This window comes from Oncorhynchus mykiss, chromosome 26 (genome assembly GCF_013265735.2).
Source record: "Oncorhynchus mykiss isolate Arlee chromosome 26, USDA_OmykA_1.1, whole genome shotgun sequence".
NCBI classification, from domain to species: Eukaryota; Metazoa; Chordata; class Actinopteri; order Salmoniformes; family Salmonidae; genus Oncorhynchus; species Oncorhynchus mykiss.
In genome coordinates this window covers 30845913-30865710 of record NC_048590.1, presented here as the reverse complement: position 1 = coordinate 30865710, position 19798 = coordinate 30845913, and positions in this window count along the sequence as shown.

The window sequence follows — 19798 nt, the reverse complement described above, 5'->3', positions numbered from 1 at the left end:
GAACTCAGCACGAGAAGTAACATTCTATATGAACCCAGCACGAGAAGTAACATTCTATATGAACTCAGTGTGAGAAGTAACATTCTATATGGACTCAGTGTGAGAAGTAACATTCTATATGAACTCAGTGTGAGAAGTAACATTCTATATGAACTCAGTGTGAGAAGTAACATTCTATATGGACTCAGCACGAGAAGTAACATTCTATGTGATGTCAGTGTGAGAAGTAACATTTTATATGGACTCAGTTTGAGAAGTAACATTCTATATGGACTCAGTGTGAGAAGTAACATTCTATATGAACTCAGTGTGTGAAGTAACATTCTATATGAACTCAGCACGAGAAGTAACATTCTATATGGTGTCAGCACGAGAAGTAACATTCTATATGATGTCAGTGTGAGAAGTAACATTCTATATGAACTCAGTGTGAGAAGTAACATTCTATATGGACTCAGTTTGAGAAGTAACATTCTATATGGACTCAGTGTGAGAAGTAACATTCTATATGGACTCAGTGTGAGAAGTAACATTCTATATGAACTCAGCACGAGAAGTAACATTCTATATGATGTCAGTGTGAGAAGTAACATTCTATATGGACTCAGTTTGAGAAGTAACATTCTATATGGACTCAGTGTGAGAAGTAACATTCTATATGGACTCAGTGTGAGAAGTAACATTCTATAAGAACTCAGTGTGAGAAGTAACATTCTATATGGACTCAGCACGAGAAGTAACATTCTATATGAACTCAGCACGAGAAGTAACATTCTATATGATGTCAGTGTGAGAAGTAACATTCTATATGAACTCAGTGTGAGAAGTAACATTCTATATGGACTCAGTTTGAGATGTAACATTCTATATGGACTCAGTGTGAGAAGTAACATTCTATATGGACTCAGTGTGAGAAGTAACATTCTATATGGACTCAGTGTGAGAAGTAACATTCTATATGAACTCAGCACGAGAAGTAACATTCTATATGAACTCAGCACGAGATGTAACATTCTATATGATGTCAGTGTGAGAAGTAACATTCTATATGGACTCAGTTTGAGATGTAACATTCTATATGGACTCAGTGTGAGAAGTAACATTCTATATGGACTCAGTGTGAGAAGTAACATTCTATATGAACTCAGCACGAGAAGTAACATTCTATATGAACTCAGCACGAGAAGTAACATTCTATATGATGTCAGTGTGAGAAGTAACATTCTATATGGACTCAGCACGAGAAGTAACATCCTATATGAACTCAGCACGAGAAGTAACATTCTATATGAACTCAGCACGAGAAGTAACATTCTATATGATGTCAGTGTGAGAAGTAACATTCTATATGGACTCAGTGTGAGAAGTAACATTCTATATGGACTCAGTTTGAGAAGTAACATTCTATATGGTCTCATTGTGAGAAGTAACATTCTATATGGACTCAGTGTGAGAAGTAACATTCTATATGAACTCAGCACGAGAAGTAACATTCTATATGAACTCAGCACGAGAAGTAACATTCTATATGATGTCAGTGTGAGAAGTAACATTCTATATGAACTCAGCACGAGAAGTAACATTCTATATGAACCCAGCACGAGAAGTAACATTCTATATGAACTCAGTGTGAGAAGTAACATTCTATATGGACTCAGTGTGAGAAGTAACATTCTATATGAACTCAGTGTGAGAAGTAACATTCTATATGAACTCAGTGTGAGAAGTAACATTCTATATGGACTCAGCACGAGAAGTAACATTCTATGTGATGTCAGTGTGAGAAGTAACATTTTATATGGACTCAGTTTGAGAAGTAACATTCTATATGGACTCAGTGTGAGAAGTAACATTCTATATGAACTCAGTGTGTGAAGTAACATTCTATATGAACTCAGCACGAGAAGTAACATTCTATATGGTGTCAGCACGAGAAGTAACATTCTATATGATGTCAGTGTGAGAAGTAACATTCTATATGAACTCAGTGTGAGAAGTAACATTCTATATGGACTCAGTTTGAGAAGTAACATTCTATATGGACTCAGTGTGAGAAGTAACATTCTATATGGACTCAGTGTGAGAAGTAACATTCTATATGAACTCAGCACGAGAAGTAACATTCTATATGATGTCAGTGTGAGAAGTAACATTCTATATGGACTCAGTTTGAGAAGTAACATTCTATATGGACTCAGTGTGAGAAGTAACATTCTATATGGACTCAGTGTGAGAAGTAACATTCTATAAGAACTCAGTGTGAGAAGTAACATTCTATATGGACTCAGCACGAGAAGTAACATTCTATATGAACTCAGCACGAGAAGTAACATTCTATATGATGTCAGTGTGAGAAGTAACATTCTATATGAACTCAGTGTGAGAAGTAACATTCTATATGGACTCAGTTTGAGATGTAACATTCTATATGGACTCAGTGTGAGAAGTAACATTCTATATGGACTCAGTGTGAGAAGTAACATTCTATATGGACTCAGTGTGAGAAGTAACATTCTATATGAACTCAGCACGAGAAGTAACATTCTATATGAACTCAGCACGAGATGTAACATTCTATATGATGTCAGTGTGAGAAGTAACATTCTATATGGACTCAGTTTGAGATGTAACATTCTATATGGACTCAGTGTGAGAAGTAACATTCTATATGGACTCAGTGTGAGAAGTAACATTCTATATGAACTCAGCACGAGAAGTAACATTCTATATGAACTCAGCACGAGAAGTAACATTCTATATGATGTCAGTGTGAGAAGTAACATTCTATATGGACTCAGCACGAGAAGTAACATCCTATATGAACTCAGCACGAGAAGTAACATTCTATATGAACTCAGCACGAGAAGTAACATTCTATATGATGTCAGTGTGAGAAGTAACATTCTATATGGACTCAGTGTGAGAAGTAACATTTTATATGGACTCAGTTTGAGAAGTAACATTCTATATGGACTCAGTGTGAGAAGTAACATTCTATATGAACTCAGTGTGTGAAGTAACATTCTATATGAACTCAGCACGAGAAGTAACATTCTATATGGTGTCAGCACGAGAAGTAACATTCTATATGATGTCAGTGTGAGAAGTAACATTCTATATGAACTCAGTGTGAGAAGTAACATTCTATATGGACTCAGTTTGAGAAGTAACATTCTATATGGACTCAGTGTGAGAAGTAACATTCTATATGGACTCAGTGTGAGAAGTAACATTCTATATGAACTCAGCACGAGAAGTAGCATTCTATATGAACTCAGCACGAGAAGTAACATTCTATATGATGTCAGTGTGAGAAGTAACATTCTATATGGACTCAGTTTGAGAAGTAACATTCTATATGGACTCAGTGTGAGAAGTAACATTCTATATGGACTCAGTGTGAGAAGTAACATTCTATATGAACTCAGTGTGAGAAGTAACATTCTATATGGACTCAGCACGAGAAGTAACATTCTATATGAACTCAGCACGAGAAGTAACATTCTATATGATGTCAGTGTGAGAAGTAACATTCTATATGAACTCAGTGTGAGAAGTAACATTCTATATGGACTCAGTTTGAGATGTAACATTCTATATGGACTCAGTGTGAGAAGTAACATTCTATATGGACTCAGTGTGAGAAGTAACATTCTATATGGACTCAGTGTGAAAAGTAACATTCTATATGAACTCAGCACGAGAAGTAACATTCTATATGAACTCAGCACGAGATGTAACATTCTATATGATGTCAGTGTGAGAAGTAACATTCTATATGGACTCAGTTTGAGATGTAACATTCTATATGGACTCAGTGTGAGAAGTAACATTCTATATGGACTCAGTGTGAGAAGTAACATTCTATATGAACTCAGCACGAGAAGTAACATTCTATATGAACTCAGCACGAGAAGTAACATTCTATATGATGTCAGTGTGAGAAGTAACATTCTATATGGACTCAGCACGAGAAGTAACATCCTATATGAACTCAGCACGAGAAGTAACATTCTATATTAACTCAGCACGAGAAGTAACATTCTATATGATGTCAGTGTGAGAAGTAACATTCTATATGGACTCAGTGTGAGAAGTAACATTCTATATGAACTCAGTGTGAGAAGTAACATTCTATATGGACTCAGCACGAGAAGTAACATCCTATATGAACTCAGCACGAGAAGTAACATTCTATATGAACTCAGCACGAGAAGTAACATTCTATATGAACCCAGCACGAGAAGTAACATTCTATATGAACTCAGTGTGAGAAGTAACATTCTATATGGACTCAGTGTGAGAAGTAACATTCTATATGAACTCAGCACGAGAAGTAACATTCCAAATGGTGTCAGTTTGAGAAGTAACATTCTATATGAACTCAGTGTGAGAAGTAACATTCTATATGAACTCAGTGTGAGAAGTAACATTCTATATGAACTCAGTGTGAGAAGTAACATTCTATATGGACTCAGCATGAGAAGTAACATTCTATATGAACTCAGCACGAGAAGTAACATTCTATATGAACTCAGCACGAGAAGTAACATTCTATATGAACCCAGCACGAGAAGTAACATTCTATATGAACTCAGTGTGAGAAGTAACATTCTATATGGACTCAGTGTGAGAAGTAACATTCTATATGAACTCAGCACGAGAAGTAACATTCCAAATGGTGTCAGTTTGAGAAGTAACATTCTATATGAACTCAGTGTGAGAAGTAACATTCTATATGATGTCAGTGTGAGAAGTAACATTCTATATGGACTCAGTTTGAGAAGTAACATTCTATATGGACTCAGTGTGAGAAGTAACATTCTATATGAACTCAGCACGAGAAGTAACATTCTATATGAACTCAGCACGAGAAGTAACATTCTATATGATGTCAGTGTGAGAAGTAACATTCTATATGGACTCAGTTTGAGAAGTAACATTCTATATGGACTCAGTGTGAGAAGTAACATTCTATATGGACTCAGCACGAGAAGTAACATTCTATATGAACTCAGCACGAGAAGTAACATTCTATATGATGTCAGTGTGAGAAGTAACATTCTATATGAACTCAGTGTGAGAAGTAACATTCTATATGGACTCAGTTTGAGAAGTAACATTCTATATGGTCTCATTGTGAGAAGTAACATTCTATATGGACTCAGTGTGAGAAGTAACATTCTATATGAACTCAGCACGAGAAGTAACATTCTATATGAACTCAGCACGAGAAGTAACATTCTATATGATGTCAGTGTGAGAAGTAACATTCTATATGAACTCAGCACGAGAAGTAACATTCTATATGAACCCAGCACGAGAAGTAACATTCTATATGAACTCAGTGTGAGAAGTAACATTCTATATGGACTCAGTGTGAGAAGTAACATTCTATATGAACTCAGTGTGAGAAGTAACATTCTATATGAACTCAGTGTGAGAAGTAACATTCTATATGGACTCAGCACGAGAAGTAACATTCTATGTGATGTCAGTGTGAGAAGTAACATTTTATATGGACTCAGTTTGAGAAGTAACATTCTATATGGACTCAGTGTGAGAAGTAACATTCTATATGAACTCAGTGTGTGAAGTAACATTCTATATGAACTCAGCACGAGAAGTAACATTCTATATGGTGTCAGCACGAGAAGTAACATTCTATATGATGTCAGTGTGAGAAGTAACATTCTATATGAACTCAGTGTGAGAAGTAACATTCTATATGGACTCAGTTTGAGAAGTAACATTCTATATGGACTCAGTGTGAGAAGTAACATTCTATATGGACTCAGTGTGAGAAGTAACATTCTATATGAACTCAGCACGAGAAGTAACATTCTATATGATGTCAGTGTGAGAAGTAACATTCTATATGGACTCAGTTTGAGAAGTAACATTCTATATGGACTCAGTGTGAGAAGTAACATTCTATATGGACTCAGTGTGAGAAGTAACATTCTATAAGAACTCAGTGTGAGAAGTAACATTCTATATGGACTCAGCACGAGAAGTAACATTCTATATGAACTCAGCACGAGAAGTAACATTCTATATGATGTCAGTGTGAGAAGTAACATTCTATATGAACTCAGTGTGAGAAGTAACATTCTATATGGACTCAGTTTGAGATGTAACATTCTATATGGACTCAGTGTGAGAAGTAACATTCTATATGGACTCAGTGTGAGAAGTAACATTCTATATGGACTCAGTGTGAGAAGTAACATTCTATATGAACTCAGCACGAGAAGTAACATTCTATATGAACTCAGCACGAGATGTAACATTCTATATGATGTCAGTGTGAGAAGTAACATTCTATATGGACTCAGTTTGAGATGTAACATTCTATATGGACTCAGTGTGAGAAGTAACATTCTATATGGACTCAGTGTGAGAAGTAACATTCTATATGAACTCAGCACGAGAAGTAACATTCTATATGAACTCAGCACGAGAAGTAACATTCTATATGATGTCAGTGTGAGAAGTAACATTCTATATGGACTCAGCACGAGAAGTAACATCCTATATGAACTCAGCACGAGAAGTAACATTCTATATGAACTCAGCACGAGAAGTAACATTCTATATGATGTCAGTGTGAGAAGTAACATTCTATATGGACTCAGTGTGAGAAGTAACATTCTATATGGACTCAGTTTGAGAAGTAACATTCTATATGGTCTCATTGTGAGAAGTAACATTCTATATGGACTCAGTGTGAGAAGTAACATTCTATATGAACTCAGCACGAGAAGTAACATTCTATATGAACTCAGCACGAGAAGTAACATTCTATATGATGTCAGTGTGAGAAGTAACATTCTATATGAACTCAGCACGAGAAGTAACATTCTATATGAACCCAGCACGAGAAGTAACATTCTATATGAACTCAGTGTGAGAAGTAACATTCTATATGGACTCAGTGTGAGAAGTAACATTCTATATGAACTCAGTGTGAGAAGTAACATTCTATATGAACTCAGTGTGAGAAGTAACATTCTATATGGACTCAGCACGAGAAGTAACATTCTATGTGATGTCAGTGTGAGAAGTAACATTTTATATGGACTCAGTTTGAGAAGTAACATTCTATATGGACTCAGTGTGAGAAGTAACATTCTATATGAACTCAGTGTGTGAAGTAACATTCTATATGAACTCAGCACGAGAAGTAACATTCTATATGGTGTCAGCACGAGAAGTAACATTCTATATGATGTCAGTGTGAGAAGTAACATTCTATATGAACTCAGTGTGAGAAGTAACATTCTATATGGACTCAGTTTGAGAAGTAACATTCTATATGGACTCAGTGTGAGAAGTAACATTCTATATGGACTCAGTGTGAGAAGTAACATTCTATATGAACTCAGCACGAGAAGTAACATTCTATATGATGTCAGTGTGAGAAGTAACATTCTATATGGACTCAGTTTGAGAAGTAACATTCTATATGGACTCAGTGTGAGAAGTAACATTCTATATGGACTCAGTGTGAGAAGTAACATTCTATAAGAACTCAGTGTGAGAAGTAACATTCTATATGGACTCAGCACGAGAAGTAACATTCTATATGAACTCAGCACGAGAAGTAACATTCTATATGATGTCAGTGTGAGAAGTAACATTCTATATGAACTCAGTGTGAGAAGTAACATTCTATATGGACTCAGTTTGAGATGTAACATTCTATATGGACTCAGTGTGAGAAGTAACATTCTATATGGACTCAGTGTGAGAAGTAACATTCTATATGGACTCAGTGTGAGAAGTAACATTCTATATGAACTCAGCACGAGAAGTAACATTCTATATGAACTCAGCACGAGATGTAACATTCTATATGATGTCAGTGTGAGAAGTAACATTCTATATGGACTCAGTTTGAGATGTAACATTCTATATGGACTCAGTGTGAGAAGTAACATTCTATATGGACTCAGTGTGAGAAGTAACATTCTATATGAACTCAGCACGAGAAGTAACATTCTATATGAACTCAGCACGAGAAGTAACATTCTATATGATGTCAGTGTGAGAAGTAACATTCTATATGGACTCAGCACGAGAAGTAACATCCTATATGAACTCAGCACGAGAAGTAACATTCTATATGAACTCAGCACGAGAAGTAACATTCTATATGATGTCAGTGTGAGAAGTAACATTCTATATGGACTCAGTGTGAGAAGTAACATTCTATATGAACTCAGTGTGAGAAGTAACATTCTATATGGACTCAGCACGAGAAGTAACATTCTATGTGATGTCAGTGTGAGAAGTAACATTTTATATGGACTCAGTTTGAGAAGTAACATTCTATATGGACTCAGTGTGAGAAGTAACATTCTATATGAACTCAGTGTGTGAAGTAACATTCTATATGAACTCAGCACGAGAAGTAACATTCTATATGGTGTCAGCACGAGAAGTAACATTCTATATGATGTCAGTGTGAGAAGTAACATTCTATATGAACTCAGTGTGAGAAGTAACATTCTATATGGACTCAGTTTGAGAAGTAACATTCTATATGGACTCAGTGTGAGAAGTAACATTCTATATGGACTCAGTGTGAGAAGTAACATTCTATATGAACTCAGCACGAGAAGTAGCATTCTATATGAACTCAGCACGAGAAGTAACATTCTATATGATGTCAGTGTGAGAAGTAACATTCTATATGGACTCAGTTTGAGAAGTAACATTCTATATGGACTCAGTGTGAGAAGTAACATTCTATATGGACTCAGTGTGAGAAGTAACATTCTATATGAACTCAGTGTGAGAAGTAACATTCTATATGGACTCAGCACGAGAAGTAACATTCTATATGAACTCAGCACGAGAAGTAACATTCTATATGATGTCAGTGTGAGAAGTAACATTCTATATGAACTCAGTGTGAGAAGTAACATTCTATATGGACTCAGTTTGAGATGTAACATTCTATATGGACTCAGTGTGAGAAGTAACATTCTATATGGACTCAGTGTGAGAAGTAACATTCTATATGGACTCAGTGTGAAAAGTAACATTCTATATGAACTCAGCACGAGAAGTAACATTCTATATGAACTCAGCACGAGATGTAACATTCTATATGATGTCAGTGTGAGAAGTAACATTCTATATGGACTCAGTTTGAGATGTAACATTCTATATGGACTCAGTGTGAGAAGTAACATTCTATATGGACTCAGTGTGAGAAGTAACATTCTATATGAACTCAGCACGAGAAGTAACATTCTATATGAACTCAGCACGAGAAGTAACATTCTATATGATGTCAGTGTGAGAAGTAACATTCTATATGGACTCAGCACGAGAAGTAACATCCTATATGAACTCAGCACGAGAAGTAACATTCTATATTAACTCAGCACGAGAAGTAACATTCTATATGATGTCAGTGTGAGAAGTAACATTCTATATGGACTCAGTGTGAGAAGTAACATTCTATATGAACTCAGTGTGAGAAGTAACATTCTATATGGACTCAGCACGAGAAGTAACATCCTATATGAACTCAGCACGAGAAGTAACATTCTATATGAACTCAGCACGAGAAGTAACATTCTATATGAACCCAGCACGAGAAGTAACATTCTATATGAACTCAGTGTGAGAAGTAACATTCTATATGGACTCAGTGTGAGAAGTAACATTCTATATGAACTCAGCACGAGAAGTAACATTCCAAATGGTGTCAGTTTGAGAAGTAACATTCTATATGAACTCAGTGTGAGAAGTAACATTCTATATGAACTCAGTGTGAGAAGTAACATTCTATATGAACTCAGTGTGAGAAGTAACATTCTATATGGACTCAGCACGAGAAGAAATATTCTATATGGTGTCAGTTTGAGAAGTAACATTCTATATGAACTCAGTGTGAGAAGTAACATTCTATATGAACTCAGTGTGAGAAGTAACATTCTATATGGACTCAGCATGAGAAGTAACATTCTATATGAACTCAGCACGAGAAGTAACATTCTATATGAACTCAGCACGAGAAGTAACATTCTATATGAACCCAGCACGAGAAGTAACATTCTATATGAACTCAGTGTGAGAAGTAACATTCTATATGGACTCAGTGTGAGAAGTAACATTCTATATGAACTCAGCACGAGAAGTAACATTCCAAATGGTGTCAGTTTGAGAAGTAACATTCTATATGAACTCAGTGTGAGAAGTAACATTCTATATGATGTCAGTGTGAGAAGTAACATTCTATATGGACTCAGTTTGAGAAGTAACATTCTATATGGACTCAGTGTGAGAAGTAACATTCTATATGAACTCAGCACGAGAAGTAACATTCTATATGAACTCAGCACGAGAAGTAACATTCTATATGATGTCAGTGTGAGAAGTAACATTCTATATGGACTCAGTTTGAGAAGTAACATTCTATATGGACTCAGTGTGAGAAGTAACATTCTATATGGACTCAGCACGAGAAGTAACATTCTATATGAACTCAGCACGAGAAGTAACATTCTATATGATGTCAGTGTGAGAAGTAACATTCTATATGAACTCAGTGTGAGAAGTAACATTCTATATGGACTCAGTTTGAGAAGTAACATTCTATATGGTCTCATTGTGAGAAGTAACATTCTATATGGACTCAGTGTGAGAAGTAACATTCTATATGAACTCAGCACGAGAAGTAACATTCTATATGAACTCAGCACGAGAAGTAACATTCTATATGATGTCAGTGTGAGAAGTAACATTCTATATGAACTCAGCACGAGAAGTAACATTCTATATGAACCCAGCACGAGAAGTAACATTCTATATGAACTCAGTGTGAGAAGTAACATTCTATATGGACTCAGTGTGAGAAGTAACATTCTATATGAACTCAGTGTGAGAAGTAACATTCTATATGAACTCAGTGTGAGAAGTACCATTCTATATGGACTCAGCACGAGAAGTAACATTCTATGTGATGTCAGTGTGAGAAGTAACATTTTATATGGACTCAGTTTGAGAAGTAACATTCTATATGGACTCAGTGTGAGAAGTAACATTCTATATGAACTCAGTGTGTGAAGTAACATTCTATATGAACTCAGCACGAGAAGTAACATTCTATATGGTGTCAGCACGAGAAGTAACATTCTATATGATGTCAGTGTGAGAAGTAACATTCTATATGAACTCAGTGTGAGAAGTAACATTCTATATGGACTCAGTTTGAGAAGTAACATTCTATATGGACTCAGTGTGAGAAGTAACATTCTATATGGACTCAGTGTGAGAAGTAACATTCTATATGAACTCAGCACGAGAAGTAGCATTCTATATGAACTCAGCACGAGAAGTAACATTCTATATGATGTCAGTGTGAGAAGTAACATTCTATATGGACTCAGTTTGAGAAGTAACATTCTATATGGACTCAGTGTGAGAAGTAACATTCTATATGGACTCAGTGTGAGAAGTAACATTCTATATGAACTCAGTGTGAGAAGTAACATTCTATATGGACTCAGCACGAGAAGTAACATTCTATATGAACTCAGCACGAGAAGTAACATTCTATATGATGTCAGTGTGAGAAGTAACATTCTATATGAACTCAGTGTGAGAAGTAACATTCTATATGGACTCAGTTTGAGATGTAACATTCTATATGGACTCAGTGTGAGAAGTAACATTCTATATGGACTCAGTGTGAGAAGTAACATTCTATATGGACTCAGTGTGAGAAGTAACATTCTATATGAACTCAGCACGAGAAGTAACATTCTATATGAACTCAGCACGAGATGTAACATTCTATATGATGTCAGTGTGAGAAGTAACATTCTATATGGACTCAGTTTGAGATGTAACATTCTATATGGACTCAGTGTGAGAAGTAACATTCTATATGGACTCAGTGTGAGAAGTAACATTCTATATGAACTCAGCACGAGAAGTAACATTCTATATGGACTCAGTGTGAGAAGTAACATTCTATATGGACTCAGTGTGAGAAGTAACATTCTATATGGACTCAGTGTGAGAAGTAACATTCTATATGAACTCAGCGCGAGAAGTAACATTCTATATGAACTCAGCACGAGAAGTAACATTCTATATGGACTCAGTGTGAGAAGTAACATTCTATATGAACTCAGCGCGAGAAGTAACATTCTATATGGACTCAGTGTGAGAAGTAACATTCTATATGAACTCAGTGTGAGAAGTAACATTCTATATGAACTCAGCGCGAGAAGTAACATTCTATATGAACTCAGCACGAGAAGTAACATTCTATATGATGTCAGTGTGAGAAGTAACATTCTATATGGACTCAGCACGAGAAGTAACATCCTATATGAACTCAGCACGAGAAGTAACATTCTATATTAACTCAGCACGAGAAGTAACATTCTATATGATGTCAGTGTGAGAAGTAACATTCTATATGGACTCAGTGTGAGAAGTAACATTCTATATGAACTCAGTGTGAGAAGTAACATTCTATATGGACTCAGCACGAGAAGTAACATCCTATATGAACTCAGCACGAGAAGTAACATTCTATATGAACTCAGCACGAGAAGTAACATTCTATATGAACCCAGCACGAGAAGTAACATTCTATATGAACTCAGTGTGAGAAGTAACATTCTATATGGACTCAGTGTGAGAAGTAACATTCTATATGAACTCAGCACGAGAAGTAACATTCCAAATGGTGTCAGTTTGAGAAGTAACATTCTATATGGACTCAGTGTGAGAAGTAACATTCTATATGGACTCAGTGTGAGAAGTAACATTCTATATGGACTCAGTGTGAGAAGTAACATTCTATATGAACTCAGCACGAGAAGTAACATTCTATATGAACTCAGCACGAGATGTAACATTCTATATGATGTCAGTGTGAGAAGTAACATTCTATATGGACTCAGTTTGAGATGTAACATTCTATATGGACTCAGTGTGAGAAGTAACATTCTATATGGACTCAGTGTGAGAAGTAACATTCTATATGAACTCAGCACGAGAAGTAACATTCTATATGAACTCAGCACGAGATGTAACATTCTATATGATGTCAGTGTGAGAAGTAACATTCTATATGGACTCAGTTTGAGATGTAACATTCTATATGGACTCAGTGTGAGAAGTAACATTCTATATGGACTCAGTGTGAGAAGTAACATTCTATATGAACTCAGCACGAGAAGTAACATTCTATATGAACTCAGCACGAGAAGTAACATTCTATATGATGTCAGTGTGAGAAGTAACATTCTATATGGACTCAGCACGAGAAGTAACATCCTATATGAACTCAGCACGAGAAGTAACATTCTATATTAACTCAGCACGAGAAGTAACATTCTATATGATGTCAGTGTGAGAAGTAACATTCTATATGGACTCAGTGTGAGAAGTAACATTCTATATGAACTCAGTGTGAGAAGTAACATTCTATATGGACTCAGCACGAGAAGTAACATCCTATATGAACTCAGCACGAGAAGTAACATTCTATATGAACTCAGCACGAGAAGTAACATTCTATATGAACCCAGCACGAGAAGTAACATTCTATATGAACTCAGCACGAGTAGTAACATTCTATATGATGTCAGTGTGAGAAGTAACATTCTATATGGACTCAGTTTGAGATGTAACATTCTATATGGACTCAGTGTGAGAAGTAACATTCTATATGGACTCAGTGTGAGAAGTAACATTCTATATGAACTCAGCACGAGAAGTAACATTCTATATGAACTCAGCACGAGAAGTAACATTCTATATGATGTCAGTGTGAGAAGTAACATTCTATATGGACTCAGCACGAGAAGTAACATCCTATATGAACTCAGCACGAGAAGTAACATTCTATATGAACTCAGCACGAGAAGTAACATTCTATATGAACCCAGCACGAGAAGTAACATTCTATATGAACTCAGTGTGAGAAGTAACATTCTATATGGACTCAGTGTGAGAAGTAACATTCTATATGAACTCAGCACGAGAAGTAACATTCCAAATGGTGTCAGTTTGAGAAGTAACATTCTATATGAACTCAGTGTGAGAAGTAACATTCTATATGAACTCAGTGTGAGAAGTAACATTCTATATGAACTCAGTGTGAGAAGTAACATTCTATATGGACTCAGCACGAGAAGTAACATTCTATATGATGTCAGTGTGAGAAGTAACATTCTATATGATGTCATTGTGAGAAGTAACATTCTATATGGACTCAGTGTGAGAAGTAACATTCTATATGAACTCAGTGTGAGAAGTAACATTCTATATGAACTCAGCACGAGAAGTAACATTCTATATGGACTCAGTGTGAGAAGTAACATTCTATATGGACTCAGTTTGAGAAGTAACATTCTATATGGACTCAGTGTGAGAAGTAACATTCTATATGGACTCAGTGTGAGAAGTAACATTCTATATGAACTCAGCGCGAGAAGTAACATTCTATATGAACTCAGCACGAGAAGTAACATTCTATATGATGTCAGTGTGAGAAGTAACATTATATATGGACTCAGTTTGAGAAGTAACATTCTATATGGACTCAGTGTGAGAAGTAACATTCTATATGAACTCAGTGTGAGAAGTAACATTCTATATGGACTCAGTGTGAGAAGTAACATTCTATATGAACTCAGCACGAGAAGTAACATTCCAAATGGTGTCAGTTTGAGAAGTAACATTCTATATGAACTCAGTGTGAGAAGTAACATTCTATATGAACTCAGTGTGAGAAGTAACATTCTATATGAACTCAGTGTGAGAAGTAACATTCTATATGGACTCAGCACGAGAAGAAATATTCTATATGGTGTCAGTTTGAGAAGTAACATTCTATATGAACTCAGTGTGAGAAGTAACATTCTATATGAACTCAGTGTGAGAAGTAACATTCTATATGGACTCAGCATGAGAAGTAACATTCTATATGAACTCAGCACGAGAAGTAACATTCTATATGATGTCAGTGTGAGAAGTAACATTCTATATGGACTCAGTTTGAGAAGTAACATTCTATATGGACTCAGTGTGAGAAGTAACATTCTATATGGACTCAGTGTGAGAAGTAACATTCTATATGGACTCAGTGTGAGAAGTAACATTCTATATGAACTCAGCACGAGAAGTAACATTCTATATGAACTCAGCACGAGAAGTAACATTCTATATGATGTCAGTGTGAGAAGTAACATTCTATATGGACTCAGTTTGAGATGTAACATTCTATATGGACTCAGTGTGAGAAGTAACATTCTATATGGACTCAGTGTGAGAAGTAACATTCTATATGAACTCAGCACGAGAAGTAACATTCTATATGAACTCAGCACGAGAAGTAACATTCTATATGATGTCAGTGTGAGAAGTAACATTCTATATGGACTCAGCACGAGAAGTAACATCCTATATGAACTCAGCACGAGAAGTAACATTCTATATGAACTCAGCACGAGAAGTAACATTCTATATGAACCCAGCACGAGAAGTAACATTCTATATGAACTCAGTGTGAGAAGTAACATTCTATATGGACTCAGTGTGAGAAGTAACATTCTATATGAACTCAGCACGAGAAGTAACATTCCAAATGGTGTCAGTTTGAGAAGTAACATTCTATATGAACTCAGTGTGAGAAGTAACATTCTATATGAACTCAGTGTGAGAAGTAACATTCTATATGAACTCAGTGTGAGAAGTAACATTCTATATGGACTCAGCACGAGAAGTAACATTCTATATGATGTCAGTGTGAGAAGTAACATTCTATATGATGTCATTGTGAGAAGTAACATTCTATATGGACTCAGTGTGAGAAGTAACATTCTATATGAACTCAGTGTGAGAAGTAACATTCTATATGAACTCAGCACGAGAAGTAACATTCTATATGGACTCAGTGTGAGAAGTAACATTCTATATGGACTCAGTTTGAGAAGTAACATTCTATATGGACTCAGTGTGAGAAGTAACATTCTATATGGACTCAGTGTGAGAAGTAACATTCTATATGAACTCAGCGCGAGAAGTAACATTCTATATGAACTCAGCACGAGAAGTAACATTCTATATGATGTCAGTGTGAGAAGTAACATTATATATGGACTCAGTTTGAGAAGTAACATTCTATATGGACTCAGTGTGAGAAGTAACATTCTATATGATGTCAGTGTGAGAAGTAACATTCTATATGGACTCAGCACGAGAAGTAACATTCTATATGAACTCAGCACGAGAAGTAACATTCTATATGATGTCAGTGTGAGAAGTAACATTCTATATGGACTCAGTTTGAGAAGTAACATTCTATATGGACTCAGTGTGAGAAGTAACATTCTATATGGACTCAGTGTGAGAAGTAACATTCTATATGAACTCAGTGTGAGAAGTAACATTCTATATGAACTCAGTGTGAGAAGTAACATTCTATATGAACTCAGCACGAGAAGTAACATTCTATATGATGTCAGTGTGAGAAGTAACATTCTATATGGACTCAGTTTGAGAAGTAACATTCTATATGGACTCAGTGTGAGAAGTAACATTCTATATGGACTCAGTGTGAGAAGTAACATTCTATATGAACTCAGTGTGAGAAGTAACATTCTATATGGACTCAGCACGATAAGTAACATTCTATATGATGTCAGTGTGAGAAGTAACATTCTATATGGACTCAGTTTGAGAAGTAACATTCTACATGGACTCAGTGTGAGAAGTAACATTCTATATGGACTCAGTGTGAGAAGTAACATTCTATATGAACTCAGTGTGAGAAGTAACATTCTATATGAACTCAGCACGAGAAGTAACATTCTATATGATGTCAGTGTGAGAAGTAACATTCTATATGGACTCAGTTTGAGAAGTAACATTCTATATGGACTCAGTGTGAGAAGTAACATTCTATATGGACTCAGTGTGAGAAGTAACATTCTATATGAACTCAGCGCGAGAAGTAATATTCTATATGAACTCAGCACGAGAAGTAACATTCTATATGATGTCAGTGTGAGAAGTAACATTATATATGGACTCAGTTTGAGAAGTAACATTCTATATGGACTCAGTGTGAGAAGTAACATTCTATATGGACTCAGTGTGAGAAGTAACATTCTATATGAACTCAGTGTGAGAAGTAACATTCTATATGGACTCAGTGTGAGAAGTAACATTCTATATGAACTCAGCACGAGAAGTAACATTCTATATGGTGTCAGTTTGAGAAGTAACATTCTATATGAACTCAGTGTGAGAAGTAACATTCTATATGAACTCAGTGTGAGAAGTAACATTCTATATGAACTCAGTGTGAGAAGTAACATTCTATATGGACTCAGCACGAGAAGTAACATTCTATATGGTGTCAGTTTGAGAAGTAACATTCTATATGAACTCAGTGTGAGAAGTAACATTCTATATGAACTCAGTGTGAGAAGTAACATTCTATATGAACTCAGTGTGAGAAGTAACATTCTATATGGACTCAGTGTGAGAAGTAACATTCTATATGGACTCAGCACGAGAAGTAACATTCTATATGGACTCAGCACGAGAAGTAACATTCTATATGATGTCAGTGTGAGAAGTAACATTGTATATGGACTCAGTTTGAGAAGTAACATTCTATATGGACTCAGTGTGAGAAGTAACATTCTATATGGACTCAGTGTGAGAAGTAACATTCTATATGAACTCAGTGTGAGAAGTAACATTCTATATGAACTCAGTGTGAGAAGTAACATTCTATATGAACTCAGTGTGAGAAGTAACATTCTATATGGACTCAGTGTGAGAAGTAACATTCTATATGAACTCAGTGTGAGAAGTAACATTCTATATGGACTCAGTGTGAGAAGTAACATTCTATATGGACTCAGCACGAGAAGTAACATTCTATATGGACTCAGCACGAGAAGTAACATTCTATATGATGTCAGTGTGAGAAGTAACATTGTATATGGACTCAGTTTGAGAAGTAACATTCTATATGGACTCAGTGTGAGAAGTAACATTCTATATGGACTCAGTGTGAGAAGTAACATTCTATATGAACTCAGTGTGAGAAGTAACATTCTATATGAACTCAGTGTGAGAAGTAACATTCTATATGAACTCAGTGTGAGAAGTAACATTCTATATGGACTCAGCACGAGAAGTAACATTCTATATGGTGTCAGTTTGAGAAGTAACATTCTATATGAACTCAGTGTGAGAAGTAACATTCTATATGAACTCAGTGTGAGAAGTAACATTCTATATGAACTCAGTGTGAGAAGTAACATTCTATATGGACTCAGTGTGAGAAGTAACATTCTATATGGACTCAGTGTGAGAAGTAACATTCTATATGAACTCAGCACGAGAAGTAACATTATATATGGACTCAGTTTGAGAAGTAACATTCTATATGGACTCAGTGTGAGAAGTAACATTCTATATGATGTCAGTGTGAGAAGTAACATTCTATATGGACTCAGCACGAGAAGTAACATTCTATATGAACTCAGCACGAGAAGTAACATTCTATATGATGTCAGTGTGAGAAGTAACATTCTATATGGACTCAGTTTGAGAAGTAACATTCTATATGGACTCAGTGTGAGAAGTAACATTCTATATGGACTCAGTGTGAGAAGTAACATTCTATATGAACTCAGTGTGAGAAGTAACATTCTATATGAACTCAGTGTGAGAAGTAACATTCTATATGAACTCAGCACGAGAAGTAACATTCTATATGATGTCAGTGTGAGAAGTAACATTCTATATGGACTCAGTTTGAGAAGTAACATTCTATATGGACTCAGTGTGAGAAGTAACATTCTATATGGACTCAGTGTGAGAAGTAACATTCTATATGAACTCAGTGTGAGAAGTAACATTCTATATGGACTCAGCACGAGAAGTAACATTCTATATGATGTCAGTGTGAGAAGTAACATTCTATATGGACTCAGTTTGAGAAGTAACATTCTACATGGACTCAGTGTGAGAAGTAACATTCTATATGGACTCAGTGTGAGAAGTAACATTCTATATGAACTCAGTGTGAGAAGTAACATTCTATATGAACTCAGCACGAGAAGTAACATTCTATATGATGTCAGTGTGAGAAGTAACATTCTATATGGACTCAGTTTGAGAAGTAACATTCTATATGGACTCAGTGTGAGAAGTAACATTCTATATGGACTCAGTGTGAGAAGTAACATTCTATATGAACTCAGTGTGAGAAGTAACATTCTATATGGACTCAGTGTGAGAAATAACATTCTATATGGACTCAGCACGAGAAGTAACATTCTATATGGACTCAGCACGAGAAGTAACATTCTATATGATGTCAGTGTGAGAAGTAACATTGTATATGGACTCAGTTTGAGAAGTAACATTCTATATGGACTCAGTGTGAGAAGTAACATTCTATATGGACTCAGTGTGAGAAGTAACATTCTATATGAACTCAGTGTGAGAAGTAACATTCTATATGAACTCAGTGTGAGAAGTAACATTCTATATGAACTCAGTGTGAGAAGTAACATTCTATATGGACTCAGCACGAGAAGTAACATTCTATATGGTGTCAGTTTGAGAAGTAACATTCTATATGAACTCAGTGTGAGAAGTAACATTCTATATGAACTCAGTGTGAGAAGTAACATTCTATATGAACTCAGTGTGAGAAGTAACATTCTATATGGACTCAGTGTGAGAAGTAACATTCTATATGGACTCAGCACGAGAAGTAACATTCTAT